Consider the following 20,736-nt stretch of genomic DNA (forward strand, 5'->3'; position numbering starts at 1 on the left):
GGATGCTAGAGCGACATGGGAGAGCATTTGCATTTACATCAGAAGAAATAGGATGCGCTGACCCGAAGATAGTGGAGCCGATGGTGATCTTCACGATTGACCATGTGTTGTGGAACCTGAAGCCGATTCCGGTGCCACGGGTGCATATTCCAAAAATCATTGACTTGCTCAAGGAGAAGGTGGCGATGGGGATTCTAGAGCCATCAAATGCTCCGTACTCAAATCGATGGTTTACGGTTCCGAAAAAGAATGGGTCACTCCGATTTATTCAAAATTTGCAACTGGTGAACAAGGTCACGATCCGGAACTCCGGAGTCGGTCCGATAGTGGACGAATTTGCGGAAGCATTTGCCGGTCGCGCGATATACTCCTTCAGAGACCTATACTCCGGATATGACCAATTCCAACTAGCCGTGGAGAGCCGAGACATCACTACCATGCGAACACCGATAGGATTAGTCCGGATGTGTACGCTACCACAAGGCGCGATGAACTCAGTCGCACATATGATGAATGCGATGAACAAGGTGCGACTGAGATCGACGCGATTCAAGCTATGAAAGAAGTATGCGAGTCACAATCCGAAGTTCGAATGTTTCTTGGAGCATGTGCATTCTACCACATATGGATTCCGCACTATGCACATATAGCAGACCCACTCTATCACTTGTTGCGGAAGGGTAAGAAGTTTGAATGGAAATCGGAGCATACCAAAGCCGTGAAGAAGCTCAAGAAATAACTACGGAGGGCAGAAGCACTAAAGAAGTCGAGCTATGACCAACCGATCATAGTAACAGTTGACACAAGTCCAACCGGAATCGGATGGGTCATCAATCAAGCCGATCCGGAAGGTTCGCGATATCCGATCCGATTCGGAGCAAAGGTTCTCAATGAAAGGCAACACGGATATGCACAAGTTAAAAGAGAATTATGGGGAGTCGTTTTGGCAATCAAATTGGATCGAGATTATTTGATCGGACCGAAGTAGTGATCGAAATGGATTGTCTTCCGATACTTGGGATGATGCGGTGTTGCACGATACCGGATGTGGCTATGCTAAGATGGATTGCATATGTTAAGTCACTTAATCTGGAGGTAAGACACATCTCCGGAAAAGACAACGTTGTAGCGGATATGCTGTCAAGGGCGCGGTTCGGAGATGACATAACCGAATCCGATAACGAAGAAGTTTTCGAAGACTACTTTGCTTCGGAGCACATATGCCGGGTGGACGTAATCCAAGAATTCCGGGAAGAAGAATACGAGGGAGAAATCTTGTTGATCGGGAAAATGCTACGAGAAATTGAGGAATCATCGGACAATAAAGAGAAGAGAGCTGAGATCCGAAGTAAGAAACGGCAAGTCCGAAAGTTCTTCTTGAAAAATGGAATTTTATGGAGGGAGCCAAAAAGACTGGGTGGCATACCACTTCGAGTAGTCGGGACAAAAGAGCAACGAAACCAGGTAATGTCCGAATTTCACGAATATGATTGGGCTGGACATCGGGAAACATGGGCAACATTTGGGAAGATCAAGCAAAGATATTGGTGGAAGAATATGTACAAAGATGTCGCGGAGTTCACGGAAAGTTGCAAGAAGTGTCAAATGTACTCCGGAGTTCGATACCGAGATGAGTTACATCCGACATTCTCACCGACAATCAACTTCAAATGGATGGTTGACATTGTAGCCATGCCAACCGGGATCGGACAAAAGAAGTACTTGGTGTTAGCTCGGGAAGATCTCACAAATCAAGTAGAAGGTCGGGCGCTACGGAGGAAAACGTGTTCTACGGTATGCCAATTCCTTTTGGAAGAAGTGTTTTGTAGGTACGGGTGCATAGGACAAGTGATTGCGGATCGGGGAGAACTTGACTCTGATAAAGCTAGGGGATTCTTCGCCAAACACGGAGTTCGGTTAACACTAACAACGGCATACAATCCGGAAGCCAACGGGAAGGTCGAACGAGGACATAGTCCGATCGTCAAAGCACTTGCCAAAGCATGCAACGGAAGGGTGATGGATTGGCCGCAGATGCTCCCGTATGCACTATGGGCGGATCGGACAACGCATAGCTCCGTAACCAGTTATATGCTGGCAGAACTCATGATCGGACAAGCACCTGTAATGCCGACGAAAACCGCAATCGCGACATGGACAATGCTACCATGGAAGGAAGAGATGAGCCGGGAAGAACTACTAGCGGTCCGGATACGACAACTGCAGGGAAGACCGGAAGACATAGCGGAAGCAATACGCCGACAACAAGAAGCGCGATTCCGGAATAAAAGCCGGTTCGACACAAAGCACCGACTACGACCGCGGAAGATTGAAGAAGGAGATTGGGTGATTGTCTACGATAGTAGTTTGGATCATCAACATACAACGATGCGGAAGTTTGCGAAAAGGTGGTTCGGACCATACGAGGTTCGGAAAGTTTTCGACAACGGAACTTACCGACTATGCGAGTTAGATGGAACAATGCTACGAGTGCCTATAGCCGGGAAACGGGTGAAGATTTTCAAGAAGCGGACTTATGAAGAACCCTATGTAATCCTAGACAAGACCGACCAGAAGGAGCAATCAGAAAAAGATCGCGGTGATGCGGAAAGCGAAGAAAGTGGATTAGAACTCATCGTCGACTTAAGGGGCGAATCGGAGGAAGCTTCGGATGAAGGTGAATAGCAAGCATCGGGGACTTCGGCACATACCGGAGGATGTGCGGGTTCGGAGGGGGCGAATGTCGTAGTGTAATTCGTACACTACGTGAAAAAATACATTTTTTTTCTCTCCGGATAGGACATGGAGTACCCGGTGAGAACCAGAAGAAGGAACCGGTAAGGACCGAAACCGGCAAGGAGACCCGGCAAGAGCCGGATGAAGAAGGCCGGTGAGAGTCGGTGAGAAACGGACGAAGAGATCGGTAAGGAGGTCCCGGTAAGAACCGGACAAAGAAAACTATCAAGCACCGGATGAAGCAGAACCGGAAACAACCGGATGAAGAAGGCCGGTGAGAGTCTCACCGGATGAAGAGACGTATTTGTAAATAGAAGAAAGTATTAAAAATATATATATTACATGCATAGGGCAAGATTCGAACCTTGCACCTCCATGTTAATAATGTGAAGCCTTATCATTATAGTAGGGTATTATGAATTTTAAAGTTACACTAAACTTTATTCCATGTAAAATTTCTAGACATGCATGGTACAAAAGTTATTCATGCATAGACACTCGAGTTAAAAAGAAAAGATGAGATAGAAAGCTAATCATGCACATGCAGTGTGCATGAAAACTAAAGATAGAAAAAGCATGATGCTTGCATGGGAAAAACTTAGACTCTTCCAACACTATATAAGGAAGAGTGAAAGATGTATAGAGGTTGTTGATTATTTTACAAGGGTTGATTAATATAAGATAATCGTGGGATTCACAAATTTGCTAACTATTCTTTCTCTCTTAATTTGATTATTCACTAATACACTATACTCGTGGGATTCACGAGTTTTTCATATCTTTCTTTCTTACAATATATTTTATATTCTTAATTGCCTTAGAATTTTCATTCCTCCTAGTCCAAAACCCCAACGGTTCCCACCTGACTCACGCAACGATCCGGAGCTGTAAGGCACGACACAAGTGGTGAACCCGACATGAACACGGGTGGCCAGGAGATGGAAAATCAACCGGAGGCTAACAACATGATGATGATGTTCGAGCGGATGCTTCAGGAACAATGTGCGATGTCGGAGATAGCGGCGGCAGTAGAGCGGCTCGTGCAACGGATCGGGCAATTCAACGGAAAGGACATATCGCGCTATCTTCGGGACTACAAGGCGGAAATGCTACGGTGCGGGATTTCGTAAGGACTGCAAGTGGCATCCTTCAACCGGGTGGCTACCGACGGGCTTCAAGCAAGTATCCACGTGCTACGACAACAAAATCTGACTTGGGAAGCATTTGAAGAGGCGCTAAAGACCACGTTCGCTATCGAAGAATCCTCCAAGGCAACGCGGAGAGGATTCGAGGATTGGGTAGAAACGCCGGACAAGGGGATGAAGGTCCTCGATGTGTTTTCGGCATTCGAAAGTCGGTTCGGGAGGTTGTCTGCGAGAGATCAAGCTATCCTCGCACCGGACAAAGTTATCATGTTCTTACGAGTCGTAGACGTCCGGGACCCCAGCGGTTCCCACCCGACTCACGCAATGATCCGGAGCCGTAAGGCACGACAACGGATCTTCACGACATAACTAAGTGGTGAACCCGACGTGAAAGAGGTGGTAGGAAGGATTAAGTCGAGACCAATACTTGGAGATGGCGTCCTCAAGCAATCAAGCGGGAGACTTCGAAAGGATGATGTTGATCGCCAAACAAATGATGAGATCTTGAGACAATGATACGAGCGTGGAGAAGGCCGTCGACCGTGTCGTAGAGCTTGAGCGTCAATTCGACGGAAGGAACATTACGAAGTTCCTTGATGCATACAAAAGGGAGATGAATCAAAGGGACGTGTCTGAAGTGCGGCAAATCACAAGTTTCAAGAGAGTGGTCACGAACAACATCCAAAGGCGCGTCATCGAGCTTCAAGAAGGGAAAACAACATGGTCGGAGTTCGAGAAAGCGATATTAGCGGAGTTCGCGACGGAAGATTTGTCGAGGATGACTCGACATGCCTTGATGAAGTGGATAGAAAAGAAGAATAAGAAGATGAGCGCTTCGAGGGTGTGCGACGAATTCAACCAAATGTTTCGTCGTTTCCCCGCCACAGACCAAGTGCTACTTGAGGAGGACAAAACTTTGTACTTCCTAAAGGTTGTGGATATAAAGGATAGACAAGAACTGGGTAGTCTCCTCGAAGATGATACCCAAATGAACGGGCTTGTGGCGGACTGGGTTGCGGTGAAGCAAGCATGCAATAGGCTCGACAAGCGTCGTCAGTGGGTTGATGACACCGACTTGGCGGGATCGATTGTCGCGGAAAAAACTAGACAACCGAAAGTAGCTGAGCTGCCCAAACAAAGCAACCCGGAAGAAAAGAAGATTGATGATGACATCATCAAAGAGCTAGCAAAGAAGTTTGAGATGGTCACGCGAGCCAACATGAACCGTCGGGGCCCCAAAGGCAAAGAACCTTTTAGATGCGTGTGGTGCGATAGCATGAACCACATGAGAAGAGATTGCGCGAGCCTTTGAGAGGCGATCCGACAAAATATTGTATACATAGATGACAACATGATCCACTCGACTAAAACTCGAAGACCCTTGCGGGTGACTTTCGGAAGAGGAGGAATGAAGAAATCTATGGAAGATGTTGAGGCGACTCATGTGGATGTGATGCACTATGCTGCAACGGCCGGAATAAGAGTTGGGAAAGAAAGAAATGAAGCTACGAAAGTGGGAGCAAAGTTTTGGTCTTCCGTTCTCGAGTATGAGAAGATGGGGAAGGTCACATCAAACGAGGTAGAGCTTGCGGACCGAAGCGTGCAAAGCATAACCAGGTGGTTGGATCCGGTGGAGGAAAACACCATACTCGCGAAAGTGATATGCGACAACCACAAGGTGTTCGTCAAAGAAAAGAGAAAAAGAATAGAAGAGAAAGGCCCATCAAAAAAACATGAAACAAGAAATGAGTCGATCTTTACAAATGGAGGAAGGAGACGCTAGCCGAAAAGCAGAGTCGAGCAAACGAGTTGAAGAAACAGTTCGGCCCGTGAAGATTGTTATCGAAGAACCCGCTCGAAAGAAAAAGGACTATGCCTACCTATAAGCTAAGGTCGGACATAGAACAGTCGATAGACTAAAGAAGATTCTCGAGGAACGCATTCTTGACAGCCACGTGACCTTGTCCTTGAGGGAATTACTTGGCATTACGAAGAAGGAGTTCCACGACACGATCGTGTACCTTGTAAAGCGAAAAGAAGAAGAGAAGCCACTAAAAGTGAAAGCAAATGCCATAACGATGGCAAGAGACGAAGTCGATGAAGAAATGGTGGACAACCACTATATTCGACCTCATTAGGCACAAGCGACAACGGAGACGCCGGTGAAGATCGGGGAGAAGAAAGAGACCGTGGTAGCCTTGATTGACCACGGCTCGGAGATCAACCTCATGTCAACCGACTTCTACAAAAAGGAAGAAGGCCAATCAATACAAATCACGGATGGAAGATTCGCACGGCAACAAAGACTACGGAGGACTTGTACGGAGCTTGTCCCAATGTTAAAGTCATGATCGGGGATGTGGAGATGGATCAACACTTCTTCGTGCAAGAATCGGTGTCGCATCTTGTCATCCTAGGACAACCGTATATCACATCATCTCGGATGGAAACCAAAGTGTTCGACAATGGTGCGGCATTTGCTCGAATAAAGATTCTTGACAACCAAAGATCTGTTCAATTCCTAACGGTGCGAGCTAATCATGAAAGAAATCGAGATAGTATTGGAGGCGAATCCTCGGATTTTTAGAGCGGACTATTGAAGCATGGGGCACAAATAGTCTGAGCGATCACAAGTCCCCACAAGAAAGAAGAGCGCGTGGATTGCGAGAAGAAGCAACATGTGTCACACCTAGTGGCACATGTAAACTAGTACTACCCGACAAGAAGGACAAACGTCGGATACAAGAATTCGAGAAGATGCTGAAAGAAGAAAATATAATAGAAGAAGAAGAGTTCGTTACTCATATTATGGAAGAAGCCTCATTTAACGACACCGTCGGCGAAATCGAGGACGTCATGGACTTGAGCTATCTTCACAACCAACATGTGATTTCGGTTAACTCCGTCAACATGTACGCTATCATCGATGAATACTATCGTGGCATCTTGATGGAGGAAGCTGAAGTAAACACAAAATATAAAACTGTGGATAAGAAGATCAAGCCAATTGCAGTTTTGCTACCGGAAGATAGCTGGCAAAAGATGAAGGAAGTTGCTAACGATCCAAGCTTAAGAGATCCGAAGACGATAGGTCATATCTTCACTAAAGAGATGAAGGGAAAGTTATGAGTTGGAAGGGAGGATTTCCTCCTCCCTAAAGAGGAGCGAAAGTTTCGTGAAATGCTTAAAAGGCATGGGAAAGCCTTCGCGTTCTCTCCCCAAGAAATCGGATGTGCTGACCCAAAGATTATAGAGCCGATGGTGATCTCACAGTGCCGCATGTGCCTTGGAATTTGAAACCGATACCAGATCCAAGAGCGCACCTTCCGAAGCTGATCGAGCTCCTAAAGGAGAAAGTCAATATAGGTATTCTAGAACCGTTGTATGGTCCTTACTCTAATAGGTGGTTCACAGTGCCGAAGAAGAATGGATCATTGCGATTCATCCAAGATCTTCAACCTGTCAACAAGGTGACAATTCGAAATGCTTGAATCGGTCCAAGCGTGGATGAATTTGTCGAGGCATTTGCGGGCTGGTCCATCTACTCCATTGGTGATCTCTACTCCGGATATGACCAATTCCAATTGGCGATTGACAGTCGTGACATTACAACCATGAGGGCTCCGATTGAGCTTGTGAAGATGTGTACCTTACCTCAAGGTGCAACGAACTCGGTGGCTCATATGGTGAATGCCATGAACAAGGTCTTGAAGGATTGCATCCCGGACATCACGATGCCATTCTTGGATGATATTTCAATAAAAGGATGTTCGGATGAAGAGAAGAATGAATCAAAAGATAAGGAAGGGTGTAGAAAGTTTGTTGCGGATCATATGAAAGATTGCGAGAAGGTGCTCCAAAGGCTCGAAGACGCGAATTTGACATTTTCGGGAGAGAAATCCGCATTCGGGCAACCAGAGATCTTGGTGGTAGGTCACTTATGTGGAGCATACGGCCGGAAGCCTTCGCCATCAAAGGTGAACGCGATCCAGGACATGAAAGAAAAATGCGTAAACCAAACGGAGGTTCGAAGGTTCCTTGGAGCTTGCACATTTTACCATATATGGATTCCGCACTATGCTCATGTGGCCGAGCCATTATATGGATTGCTAAAGAAAAGAATGAAGTTCGAATGGCGAGACGAGCACACGAACACGATGCAAAGATTGAAGAAACTACTTCTTGAAGCTCTAGCACTAAGAAAGGCCGACTATACCGAAGGAAAACCGATTTATGTGGCTGTAGATACGAGCCCAACCGGAATTGGGTGGGTCATCAACCAAGAAAGAGAAGATAATGGGCGGTATGCCATCCGGTTCGGAGCAAAAGTTCGCAGCGAACGGCAACAAAGATACGCCCAAGTCAAGCGGGAACTTTGGGGTATTGTGTCGATAGTGAAGACGGACAAAGATTACTTGATCGGATCGGAAGTAATAATAGAGACAGATTGTCTCCCAATCCTCAGAATGATATCGGGATGTGTGACCCTAGATTTAGCTATGCTAAGGTGGATCGCCTATATCAAGTCTTTAAGCCCAAAGATCCGCCCCATTGCATGCAAGAAGAATGCCATGGCTGATATGTTGTCAAGGGCAAGATTTGAAAGTGAAAGTGACATGGTTTCAGAAGATGAAGACGTCACCTTCGACTTCTTCAAGATGGCTCGATTATCAGCAAAAGAAAAGGACACGCTAACCCTCCACGCCTTGAACGAGGACGAGTACGAAGGAGAGTGGTTATTGATCGGCAGATTCTTAAGAACAATGACAACGGATGCTTCGTTGACAAAGGAGGAGGCTCTACGAATCTGGAAGAAAGCTTATAGATACGACTTGAAGGGAAGATTCCTTTGGCGACACCCAAAAAGAAGGACAGGAATACCACGTCGAGTGGTGGTGAAGAAAGAAGAGCAAGTGACGCCACAAGAATGCTTGGGCAGGTCATAGAGGAACATGGGTGACGTTCGAAAAGTTGAAGGAAAAGTACTGGTGGCCAAGCATGTACAAAGATGTACTCCATTTCGTGTCCACTAGCGAAACTTGCCAAGTACATTCCACCATATGTCATTGTGATGAGCTACGACCGACATACCCGCTCACCATACACTTCAAATGGATGGTGGATCTGGTCTCAATGCCAATGGGAGTGGGACAAATGAAGTACTTAGCTCTCGCAAGAGAAGACTTGACGAATCAAGTGGAAGGACGGGCCTTGACAAATAAGACGATGTTGGTTGTTTGCAAATTTCTACTCGAAGAGGTTGTCTGCCAATACGGATGTGTGGGAAAGATAGTCGTCGATCGAGGGGAGTTGGATGCACACGAAGAAATGGAGCTTTTCGAACAACTAGGCGTGAAGCTCTCCTTCACGATTGCCTACAATCCAGAAGCGAATGGGAAGATCGAGGGAAGGCATGGACCTATCGTCAAAGTCATCGTACAAGCATGCAACAGTCGATCCGGGAATTGGCAATGACTATTGCCCTATGCCTTGTGGGCCGATAGTGACCACCATCGAGGACTGACGGTAACCGGTGGCATCCGGCATCCGGCGATGGATCCGGTGACTGATGGAGCCAGAGAGATCAACATCCGGCATCCGATGACGACGACGACGACCGACGGAGCCGGCGAAACGACGACTGGACGGAGAAACGTCTTGTAAAAATACATTAATAATAAACATATATATATATATATATGTCTATTCAAAAGGAGTGCAAGTGAAGGCTTGATCCTTGCACCTCCACATTGACAGTCTATAGACTTACCACTAGGATATGACATTTCCTTAGAAAATTTTTTCTTATCATTATAGTTTTACATGTAAGTTCTCATATTAAAGCTTGATTGAATGACATGTGATGCATGAGATATCATCTTCATGGAAGAAAAGACGATTTCCGATTGGGAGATGGAGAAGACCGGGTTGGCCTCCCAATCGACCGAAAATAGGCCCCCAGCTACTGATTCGAACCAAGTCAATGCTTGACCGAATCGAACAGAAGTCGATCCGACCAAAGTCAGATACAGTCAACCGAGTAGATAATTGACAAAGTCAAGAGCCGATTGAGGAACAAGGGGAATCGGTTGAAAGAAGACAGTTGGCCAAACAAGAATCTGATTCAGACTTAGACGAAGAGCCGACTGAAGAAGTTGAATAGGAGCCACTGAGTCGAATGGAGTTAGATGATGGGGAGCCGGAAAGCTTCGAGGAAGTGAAGAGGGACACCGATCACCAAAAGTAGTTGAGGGATTCTATTGAGATACAAGCTCAACGTTGGCCAGATCAGTTGTACAAGCTGAGAACCGCATCGGTTTGGATCAATCGATTAGGCCGGACCGGTGCGAAAATCGGATGCGTAAACCGGTGCGCAAACCGGTACGCAAACCGGTACGCAACGAGAAGTCGTAGCGGTACGTAAACCGTGAGGCCATTGGGAAGATATTCCACGTAGGGATATATTTTGAGAGTTAGTGTAAAGCTCACTTATGAGCATTGAAGTACCGGTTCTGACTATTCCGGAGTACGATCCGATTTTCCGGTCCGGCTCTAGGTTCCAGATATCGATCTATCTGGACACCGATCCGGTTCTCCGCTCCGGATACCAATTTGTCTCTGGCTTATTTAGCTGATCCGGATCCGGTTGAGCTTGTCCGCTCAACACTCCCCCTCAAGCTCAACTTGAGGTCGGAATGTGGTGTGTCCGTTGGCCCTTTCATCCGACTCCTTCTGGCAGCTCTTCCAGGCATCTTCTCGCGCTCCTCATTCGGTCTGGTTCTACTTCCCGTGGTGCGTCCTGTGTCTCTTGTCTGCTCCCTTGGCCCTTGGCCTCCAGTCGATTCGACTCCTCCAAAACGAACATCTAAAACGAATCGGTTGTCTTGGATTCGTTCCTGCTCTTGTTTGAGTTGGCTGTCTCCAACTCATCTTCGGTCTTCAGACCCTGCACAACATCGGACCACGTACGTGTCTTGGTCTTGTTGCCCTTCTTGGCTTTACCTCCCCCTTTTTCAGTTGTCTCCGACTTGGGTTTTCCATTCCGGTGGCTCCCCCTACGTCCGGTCTCGGCTTTCTCGGCCGACCCATGCACTCTAACTTCTTTGGTCAAGCTGAAGTCAAAATCAGTTTCCAACTCAGCTTTTTGGTCGCCTTTCTCATTCCTACCCCTCAAGTTCAGCATATCGAGGTATTGCACACCCAGTGTATCGGAAAAATGCCACAACTTGTCTAAGCCAAGGGGTTTGGTGAAGATATCAACCACTTGCCGATCCGTCGGAACATGCAGCAGTTCCACTTCACCGGAGAGAACACACTCTCAAACAAAATGATAGTACACGTCGATGTGCTTAGTCCGGACGTGAAAGATGGGGTTCTTTGCGAACTGGATGTTGTTGAGGTTGTCGCAATAGATCGTCGTCGAATCAAACAGTTCCACTCGCACATCTTTCAGGAGCCACTTGAGCCATATGGCTTCACATGTCGTGATAGCCACTTCTTGGTACTCATCCTCGGTTCTCGACGGTGCTATTGTCGGCTACTTCTTACTGACTCCAAGAGACTGTCGTGCTTCCAAGCGACAATGCATATCCGGATGTAGAACTGCGGTCACTGGTATTTCCGGCCCAATCGGCATCCGTGTAGCCGACAAAATGTTCTCATACACCTATCTGATACAGCAACCCCCTAGCCTTAGTGCCGTTGACGTATCTCAGGATTTGGTCCGTGCATTGAAGGTGGTCCACAGTCAGATACACACTATAAATTGATAGATCAATACGACTGGATAACTGAGGTCCGTCCGGGTGATGGTCATATAGATAAGGCCTCCGGCTATCTGTCGGAACCTTTTTGGGTCGCATGTCATTTCGGAGTTTGGGCAAAGCTTCACATTCCGGTCCAGATGAGTCGAGACGGATTTGCATTCCGTCATACCAAATTTGAAGAGCATACTCAACACATAGTGGCGTTGATTGATCTATATGCCTTCCAGGGTGCGGATCACTTCGATCCTGAGGAAGTAATGAAGGTCCCCGAGATCCTTCATTTGAAATGATGCCGCGAGCTGGGATTTGACATGGTCAATTTTGTCCAGATCGGCACCGGCCATGACGAGATCATCCACATAGAGCAATATGTTCACCGGTCCGTTCCGACCTTGCCGGATGAAATGTGAAGAGTCTGATTTCGAAGGAACAAACCCCATCCGATGCAGGCTCTACGTGATCTTCGCGTTCCAACTGTGCGGAGCTTGCTTAAGTCTGTAGAGGGACTTCTTCAATCGGCACACCACCGATGTATTCACTCCGGACTGAAATCCGGGCGGCTGAACCATAGACACCTGCTCCTGAAGATCACCTTGCAGGAACGTGTTCTTTACATCCATTTCATGTATATGACACCCCTTCGTCGTTGCCACCCCAAGCAAAACACGGACAGTCGTCATCTTTGAGACCGACGCGAACGTCTTATGATAATTGATGTTGTGTTGTTGCGCGTAACCCTTGGCCACTAATCGGGCCTTGTACCTATTGACGGAGCCGGCGGCGTTGTATTTCACCTTGTACACCCACCAGTAACAGATCCGCTTCAATCCTTTCAGTACATTGACCAAATCCCACGTCTTGTTTTCCATGATTGCGTCCATGGCCTTCCGCCAATTCAGGTCCTTAGCCACTTCAGCGTAGCTCTCCGGCTAACTCTGCCACCTTCACCATGTACGCTTAATGATGTGCCATATACTTGTTACCGTATGAGATGTACGGGTGATTGATAAGTGTGATAAGTAAGGTGAAAGATGTAATGCGTTGATATATATGTGTGATGTTATATGATTATGAGTGTGAATGTAAGTGTGAGTGTGGTGGATACAAAGGGGTGTGAGTAGTGACTAGGTGTGAATGCCCAAGGGGGCTTGCACCCTTGTGTATCTACCTCTTTGTACCTATTTAACCGCTGATGGGGAATGAATGAATAGAAGGAACATTTTCTCTCTCAATCTCTCTCTCTCTTGTCATCTCTTTCTTTCTCTCTCTCTCTCCCTTACGTTGAACCCCCCTTGGGAGGGGGGTGGAGCCATTCTAGGCACCACCCCCCTCCCCACAATGCTTCCCAACATCTTCATGATCTCTCTCACCATCATACCATTCATCATCTTCACTATTACACCATTTCTATCTTCATTATTATCATTGAAATCCTCCCAACGTTCATCGCACACACCATCTCCATCACCAATAATCATTATCATAATTAGTAACCCTAACCCTAAAAACATATAACAATACTTGTTATACTCGTACCTCTTCACAAGGTTCTTCTGGCGGGTAGATCTTCACAATTCTAGATTCGCCGATGTCACAGCCTTCTCAACCGACTTTGATCTCTTCTTAGGAGGTTCCTTTTCATTCTTCCTACAGTTGGATTCACTTTGATCCGATTCAGCTATACCGGTGTCATAATCCGGCATCTTCTTCTTCCCCTTCTCTTTGTGCGTGAACCGTCTCTTTGGTTCCTTGCACGGAGAGAGCACGGCCGAGTCTTCACTATTTGCCAGCTCGACATTCGGTTGACCAGTCCAGATTTGGTCCACTCATCTGGAGAGAAGTCGGACTATCCGACTGCTCAAATTCCGCAATGCTTCTCTTTGTTCCGGATTCCACCAGATCATCAACAACAATCAGCTCAGGCTCGGGTGGACAAAAGTACTAGCGTTCAACAAGGTTCTTCTTATCCCAAAAGAATGAGAAGACTTTGTTTTTCTTCTCCATAAGATAGATCCAAGTGTGCCAGGTGAAATCGTCGGTGAGACGAAATACTAAGTCCCGTCGATACTCACGTTTTGTGTCGGTCCCCATACATCCGAATGGATGAGATCATGTTGATTCTAACATGTAGGACGTTCATCAGCTTTCCCTTTTGCCCGACATGGTTGAGGGGAACCTCACCGATGTACTCGATGTTATTCGGGGTGTCATCTCCAGTCTTGACCACCCCCGGTTGTTCTAGTTTCTCTAAATCAAAAAACCACTCCACGTGGCTTGTCATATGGTTTGACGCTCCGGAATCAAACCTCGTTTGGTTTCAAGGTGTTTGTCTTCATCGAGTTAGCCTTGTGTTTCATCACAAAGGTTGGGCCCGATTCATTTCCGAAATCGGATCCTTCCGGTCTTTCCGCGTAGTGCAAGCTTTGTTGGCTTCCCCGTCCGCCCTTGCCGTATCCGGACTTGTCCGAATCGGCATGCTTTTTCCAACACTCACTCTCCCTATGGTCCTTCCGGCCATAATACCAATCAACATTCCGTTGCGGTCTTCTCTTGCCGGTTTCTGGAGCCGCTTTGACTCCCCTTGCTTCCGGAGGGTCCAAAACTGTTGTTGGCACCATCTTGTGCCTTCGGTTCAGCTCTTGTCACCAACTTTGACCGCATGCCGATCCACCTCGTCCGCCACGACCACGGGGCTGATCTGCCTCCGTGTATAGGATCTTGTTGTCGGTGTGTGTAGCACACCCGCATGGTTCTCCTCTACAAGGAGCATCGACTATAAGTCGAAAAACGAGAGCGTATTCTCCCTTGTACATACCGCAGTCCCGAATGCTCCAAACTTTGATGCCAGGCCCCCAAGAAAGACCTACACCATCTCATCTTCCTCGACGGTCACGTTGATGGAGGCAAGCGATTCATAGATGTTTGTAATCCGGGCCATGTAGTTAGCCACTGACATGTCCTTATTTCAAACATTGCTCAACTCTTGTCGGAGTTGCAGCTTCCAGGCCGTGGTGCTTGCGGCAAAGCCCTTTTTCAAGTTTCTCAACGCTTCCTTTGGCATCTTGGCATCCCGGATATGGTTGACCAGCTGATCGCCGACACTAGACACAAAGCAATACATAACCTTGCTTGTCGCTTGTTCCCAGGTCAGGAAGTTTCTTGTGTGCCACATTAGGTGTTGTATCATTAGCTCCGTCGACATAACTCTAGTAACCATGCCCGAGCAGGTACTGGTGCATCTTGTATGACCAAGATGCATAGATCTGTCGAGCTTCTCCGCCGGGAGCGAGCTAGCCATTCCTCGGCCCAAACCCTATACCCTAAACATTCTTTTTCAAGTACGTTGAATGTAAAATATATGTGGTTCTAATAGTAGAAGAGGCCAAGCTACTAGCCTGGGATCACAACAACGATAATGACTATAGAAAAAAATGTGAGAGATTATGATTGTGGAAGCTTTGACAAAACCGGTTACACAGGTCCAACCGTCTTATTCGCAATTACATTTGGGGAGGAAAAATAGGTCAGAATAAAAGGCCTAAAGTAGCTTGGGCAATATTGATTGCTCCAAGACAAAATGGTGGGTTGGGGTTGGTGGATCCAGAAATGCAATGTAAGGCCTTACTCTCTAAATTTGTGTGTAGAGCTATGTTGCCAATGCAAGGTATTTGGAGTCAGTCTACTATCTGTCCGACAATAGGCGGAGTTTGGCAACCCTCGTTAAGGTGGGCATTTATTTAGAATTTTCATTTCTTTAAAACATCCTTACCAGAAGATAGATTTTTTAATGGAATTCTCACAAGTTGGGCTACTGTCAAGAAATTTTTGGTCCAAAAAATGCCTTTGACAATGGATGATTTGTCGAGACAGCCTTTGACTTGGAATTTTCTCTTCTCTGATGCGAGAGGTTTTTTGCTTGGTAGCCGCCCCAAGCTAAATTGGGCTGCTTTGGATGCATCAATTGCATGTAATGTTCTTTCATGGGGATGTTATGTTATAATGAATCGTCCGTTACAATCTTTATCAATGCATTCAGTTCGAGGAGGCATTGTTATGAGTAATGATATGCAAGTGGCATTGGGACAATTTATGGCTTTCTGGTCTCCCTTAAGTAATCAAATATGGTTTGGTTATTTGTCTCCTTTAAAAGTTATTTTAGGAGGTAAAGTAACTAATGCTACAGGTGATGCTATGTATTCTAATGTTGATGATGAGGGTAGGTTGTGGCATGTATACTCTTCATCAGATGTGTGGATGTCTGCAAACACTTTGGCCATTCAAGTAGTCGCAAGATCGGGGAAAAAATGGTCTTTGGATTCACCCTTTCAAGAATGCTTGTTGTATTGCTCATTGTGGGTTTTTCAAAAAAACCCTCTTCAAAATTTACATTGGGATCCGGCTGATTATCAATGGAAAAAGTTGAGTTATGGTGGAAATGGTAAACATTTGGAGTTTTTCCAATATTCAGTTAAGCTAGGTAGAATTTAATTGTTGCAATCAAAGTATAAATGTCTTGCTGCCATGAAGCACTGGTCTGAGAATAATGTGCAGGAATTACAACTTGCAAAATTTTGGAAATGGTTGTGGAGCATGCAATTACCGAAAAAAGTCATTTGCTTTCGATGGCTGTTGATTCATTATGCTCTTCCTGTTGGTGATTGGTTGAGACATGATCAACAATATGCTTGTGGATTGCATTGTGGTGCACCTACTGAATCGATTTTGCATGTGTTTTGGTTATGTCCCAAGATCAAGAAATTTTGGAGTAAGTTGTTTTTATTGTTGAGACGACACTAATCTCGATCAATATTCTCTTAGGGTGCAGTATTGTGGGGTGTCCTTCATGGAGAGGTTATGAGGTATGAAAGTATGCATGCTTCTCATGTTTTTCATTTTTCTTATGGACACCTCTCTCTCACCTTGTTTCCTTCTTCTATTTCACGGTTCAGAATTAAAAATCTGGTCATTTGGCGTACAATTACGTCATTAGCTCTTTGGATAATATGGAAAGCGAGATGTGATTTTGTTTTTAACAATGCCCATATACAGCTCAACACTATGCTTATTGAATTCTGGATGTTGTTTTGTTCACACACTTCATGGCCAATATGATGATCTGCAGGGTTCGGATGATGTTTTGTGGCAACGGCAAGTGGCCTTTAAGAACCGATGGCAAGGACTCCAATTATTTTCAGAGACAACTTCTGTTCCAAAGTGGAATTATGCCATACCTTCATTTATGTTGGATAGTGGATAGTAAGTATTGTTCTACTTGTTCATATATGACATCATCTGTATCATCAGATGTACTAGCTTTTGTATCTTACAAAAAGAAGTGAGATGAAATGTCTCCTTCTGTTTTTCTTATGTACACTTTTCAAGTAATATACTAAGGTGTATCTTCCTTAAAAAAAAAAGAGAGAGAGAGAATAAAGACACAGGTTTAATGGAAGTCTTACACGAGAGAAACAGAGAGAGCAAAACAATAAAATCACTTCAAAATAATAACACTCTATACATACAACATGCTCAATGAGCACTTTTATACAAGTCCATGAAAGGACAGACACTGACTCCCAAAAATATGCCTACATACTAGGCTAGATTCGTAGGCCTCTAACGGCCTACAGGTTACAATCCAATTTGTCTCTCTAATTCGGCTCCTGGTTTGGGATACCGATCCAGACACCGATCAGGTTCTTCGTTCCAGATACCGATCCGGCCCTAGCTTACTCAGCTGATCCAGATTTGGTTGAGTTTGCCCACTCAACACTCCCCCTCAAGCTCAACTTGAGGTCCGATCGTAGTGTCTATGTATGTGGTAGGTGGTCCTCTCCTCCGACTCCCCTTAGCGTCCTCCCGCCTTGCTCGCGCTCCTCGTCCGGTACGGTTCTCCTTCCCGCAACGCGTCCGATTACGCACATCTCGACCTTCTCGGTCGGCTTGTCTGCTCTTAAGGCCCATCTCAGCTCCTTTGTTGTTGCAACTTCGGCGCTTCTCGACCCATCGGTTCCTCTATGTCAGTGTTGACTTCAGCTACCTCTTGTCTGTCTAGCCTTCAGTTGATCCGGTTCCTTCGAATCAAACACCCCTTCCGAATCAGGTGACCCTAATTTGTTCCAGCTCTTGTCCGAATTGGTTGTCTCCAATTCATCCTCTTCTAGGTCCTTGACCACATCTGCCCATGTCTTGGTGTTGAGAGATCAAGCTCAACTTAGTTTAGTTAGTTAGTCAACCATGTAACTTCGTAGTTACCTAGATAGAATCTAGTTAGAAGTGTTGACTATAACACCTTTAATAGGACCTTGTACTTAAGTGGGATATTCTAGATCCTCCACTCCCAAGTACATTTAATATAGGACTTACACCTTAGTACCTATATTCTACTCACACATGTGCACCTTTGCACATGAGATGTATATATACCTCATTGTGGGTATTTTTGTATTTGATGATGATAATGCTAATTTAATATAGTTACTCATCCCCCATCTTGTGTTGTTCATAAGTGTATCTCTCTTCCTCTCTCTCTTCCTCTCTCTCTTCCTCTCTCTCTTCCTCTCACACACATACACACACATATCACTTAATCTTCCGCTTAACTTAATCACATAATTAGGTACTAATTAACCCTTGCTTAATTACTTACCTAATTCTTAACATGGTATCAGAGCGTGTGGTTTAGAAAATCCACTAAGCCCACCTGACTATGTGATTGTGTGTTCGAGACACCGACGACAAAATCTAGCTATCAACTACCGTAGTGCCGCTATGTAGCACGTGTACGTGATCGAAGGAAGAAAAGCAAAAGAAGAGAAGACACTACAATCCACATGAACACACAAATGGGTAGCTCACTCCCTAGTGAAAAGCTAGACCGGAGCAATTATTCATCTTGGGAGTACAAGATGACCCAATACCTCGTCGGCCAAGGGTATTTGGAGCTACATCAACGGCACATAAGAAAATTTACCCGACTCAAAGAACGCCGACTACGCAACATGGGAGCAAGCGGTGAGTCGAGTCATGTATGGCTTGGCAACATGTGTCCACAACCACATGCTTAGCCACATACGAGACACCAAGACTCCTAAAGAAGTGTGGGCGAATTTAAAGAAAATTTCCACTGCCAACATGACCGCCTGAAAGCTTCAACTCCGACAAGAGTTGAACAACATCTGGCAAGAAGATATGTCTGTGTTGGACTACACCTCCAAGATCAAGAGAATTTGCGACTTGCTTGGCTCCATCAACATAAATGTCGATGAAGACGAGATGGTTCAAGTATGCTTGGGTGGCCTCGCACAACGATTCGATCCATTACGGATGGCAATCTTGGCGAGAGAAAACCCTCCTTCGTTCTTCGACCTCCAATCAATGTTATTGGTCGAAGAGAACCACGTCCGAACCAAGACCAAGACGTCGGAAGGACAAATGTTCTTCTCATGCTCGGACGGTGGCCGAGGACGAGGTCATGGCGGAGGAGGTCACGGCGGTAGAAGAGGCCAATTCAGCCCATCACACGAAGGGAACTCAAACCTTCACAGAAGCCATCGAGGAACCTTCGGAAGACGGGGGATCTTCCACGCCAAACATCGTCGGCAAACAAGGCCCGCAACTTGGAATTATTGTGGAAAAATCGGCCACTACGAGGCGGAGTGTCGAAAAAAGAGAAGTGAGTCGGCTTCAACAAGTCGACAACTCACAAACTACGCATCGAACTCCGACTACGATGATCGTAGTGAAATGTTTACAAATTACACCACGAATTCCGACTACAGAGACCGTGGCGGAATGTTCGTAATGAGGCATAGAGTGAACTCTATGACCACCTCCAAATCCGCAAGCACCTCCAATTCGGAAGACGTGTGGTTCGTCGATTCTGGCGCCTCACATCACATGACATCCCACAAAGAGTGGTTCAATGACTTGCATACACCGGATCAACCCGGCTACATAGAGACGGGAGACGACACCATGCATCCCATTCAACACATCGGCAACGATGGCAAGAACAATTGCATCAAGAATTTCTTGCATGTGCCCACAATAACGAAGAATTTGGTCTCAGTAAGCCAAATTGTAGAGCAAGGAATGGAAGTTCGCTTCAACAAAGAAGGATGCTTCATCGAGAAAGATGGTTGACTCATAGCTAAGGGGCAGAGAGATGGTCAAATGTTAATCCTCGATTCGAACAAGGTGAAAATGGCAATGTACTCCAAAGGTCTCAAAACCGAGACAAGAATCGAGTTGTGGCACAAGAGAATTGGCCACATAAACCTCCAACGGCTTCGAGCTATGCAAACAAAGTAAATCGCCATCGGACTTCCGACATTCGAGTCGAAACGAGTCGACCAAGTATGCGAAGCGTGTCAACTCGGAAAACAACATGGACTCCCATTCCCGAAGGAGAGCTCCACAAGCAAAGGCCTCCTCGACGTCGTACACTCGGATGTATGGGGACCGACTCAAACACCGACGATCGGTGGATGCCGATACTACGTAAACTTCATCGACGACTACTCACGCTACGCATGGATCTCCCACTTCCAAAAGCTCAAGGGGCAAGTTGACAAAGAAACCGGTCGGCACATTCGATGCCTACGATCGGATGGAGGCAAGGAGTACTTCTCCAATGAATTCCCCTCCTACCTCCAAAGTGAAGGCATTCGGAGAGAATTCTTGCGCCGACACACACCCCAACAAAATGGAGTCGCCGAAAGGAAAAATCGGCAAATACTCGAGGTAGCACGCGCCATGATGCATGAGAAGCACATGTTGAACTTCTATTGGGCCGACGCGGCATCCACGGCCGTCTATCTCATAAACCGGTGCACCACTAATGGATTCCATGAGCTAACTCCATACAAGCTCCTCGTCGGAAGGAAACCAATCTTGTCCCACCTCAAGGTGTTCGGAAGCATTGCGAATGTACTCATCCTGAACAAAGGCCGACAAAAGCCCAACGCGAAGTCGGAGGAATGTATCCTCATAGGATACTCGTCTGAGAAGAAGGCATACAAATGCTACAACCCTTCTACCCGAGTGGTTCGAGTAAGTCGAGACATAGTCTTCGATGAGTCTGCATC

This window comes from Azolla caroliniana, unplaced genomic scaffold (genome assembly GCF_043228905.1).
Source record: "Azolla caroliniana isolate FFs.n. ecotype wild unplaced genomic scaffold, voAzoCaro1.0.p SCAF_5, whole genome shotgun sequence".
Taxonomy (NCBI): Eukaryota; Viridiplantae; Streptophyta; class Polypodiopsida; order Salviniales; family Salviniaceae; genus Azolla; species Azolla caroliniana.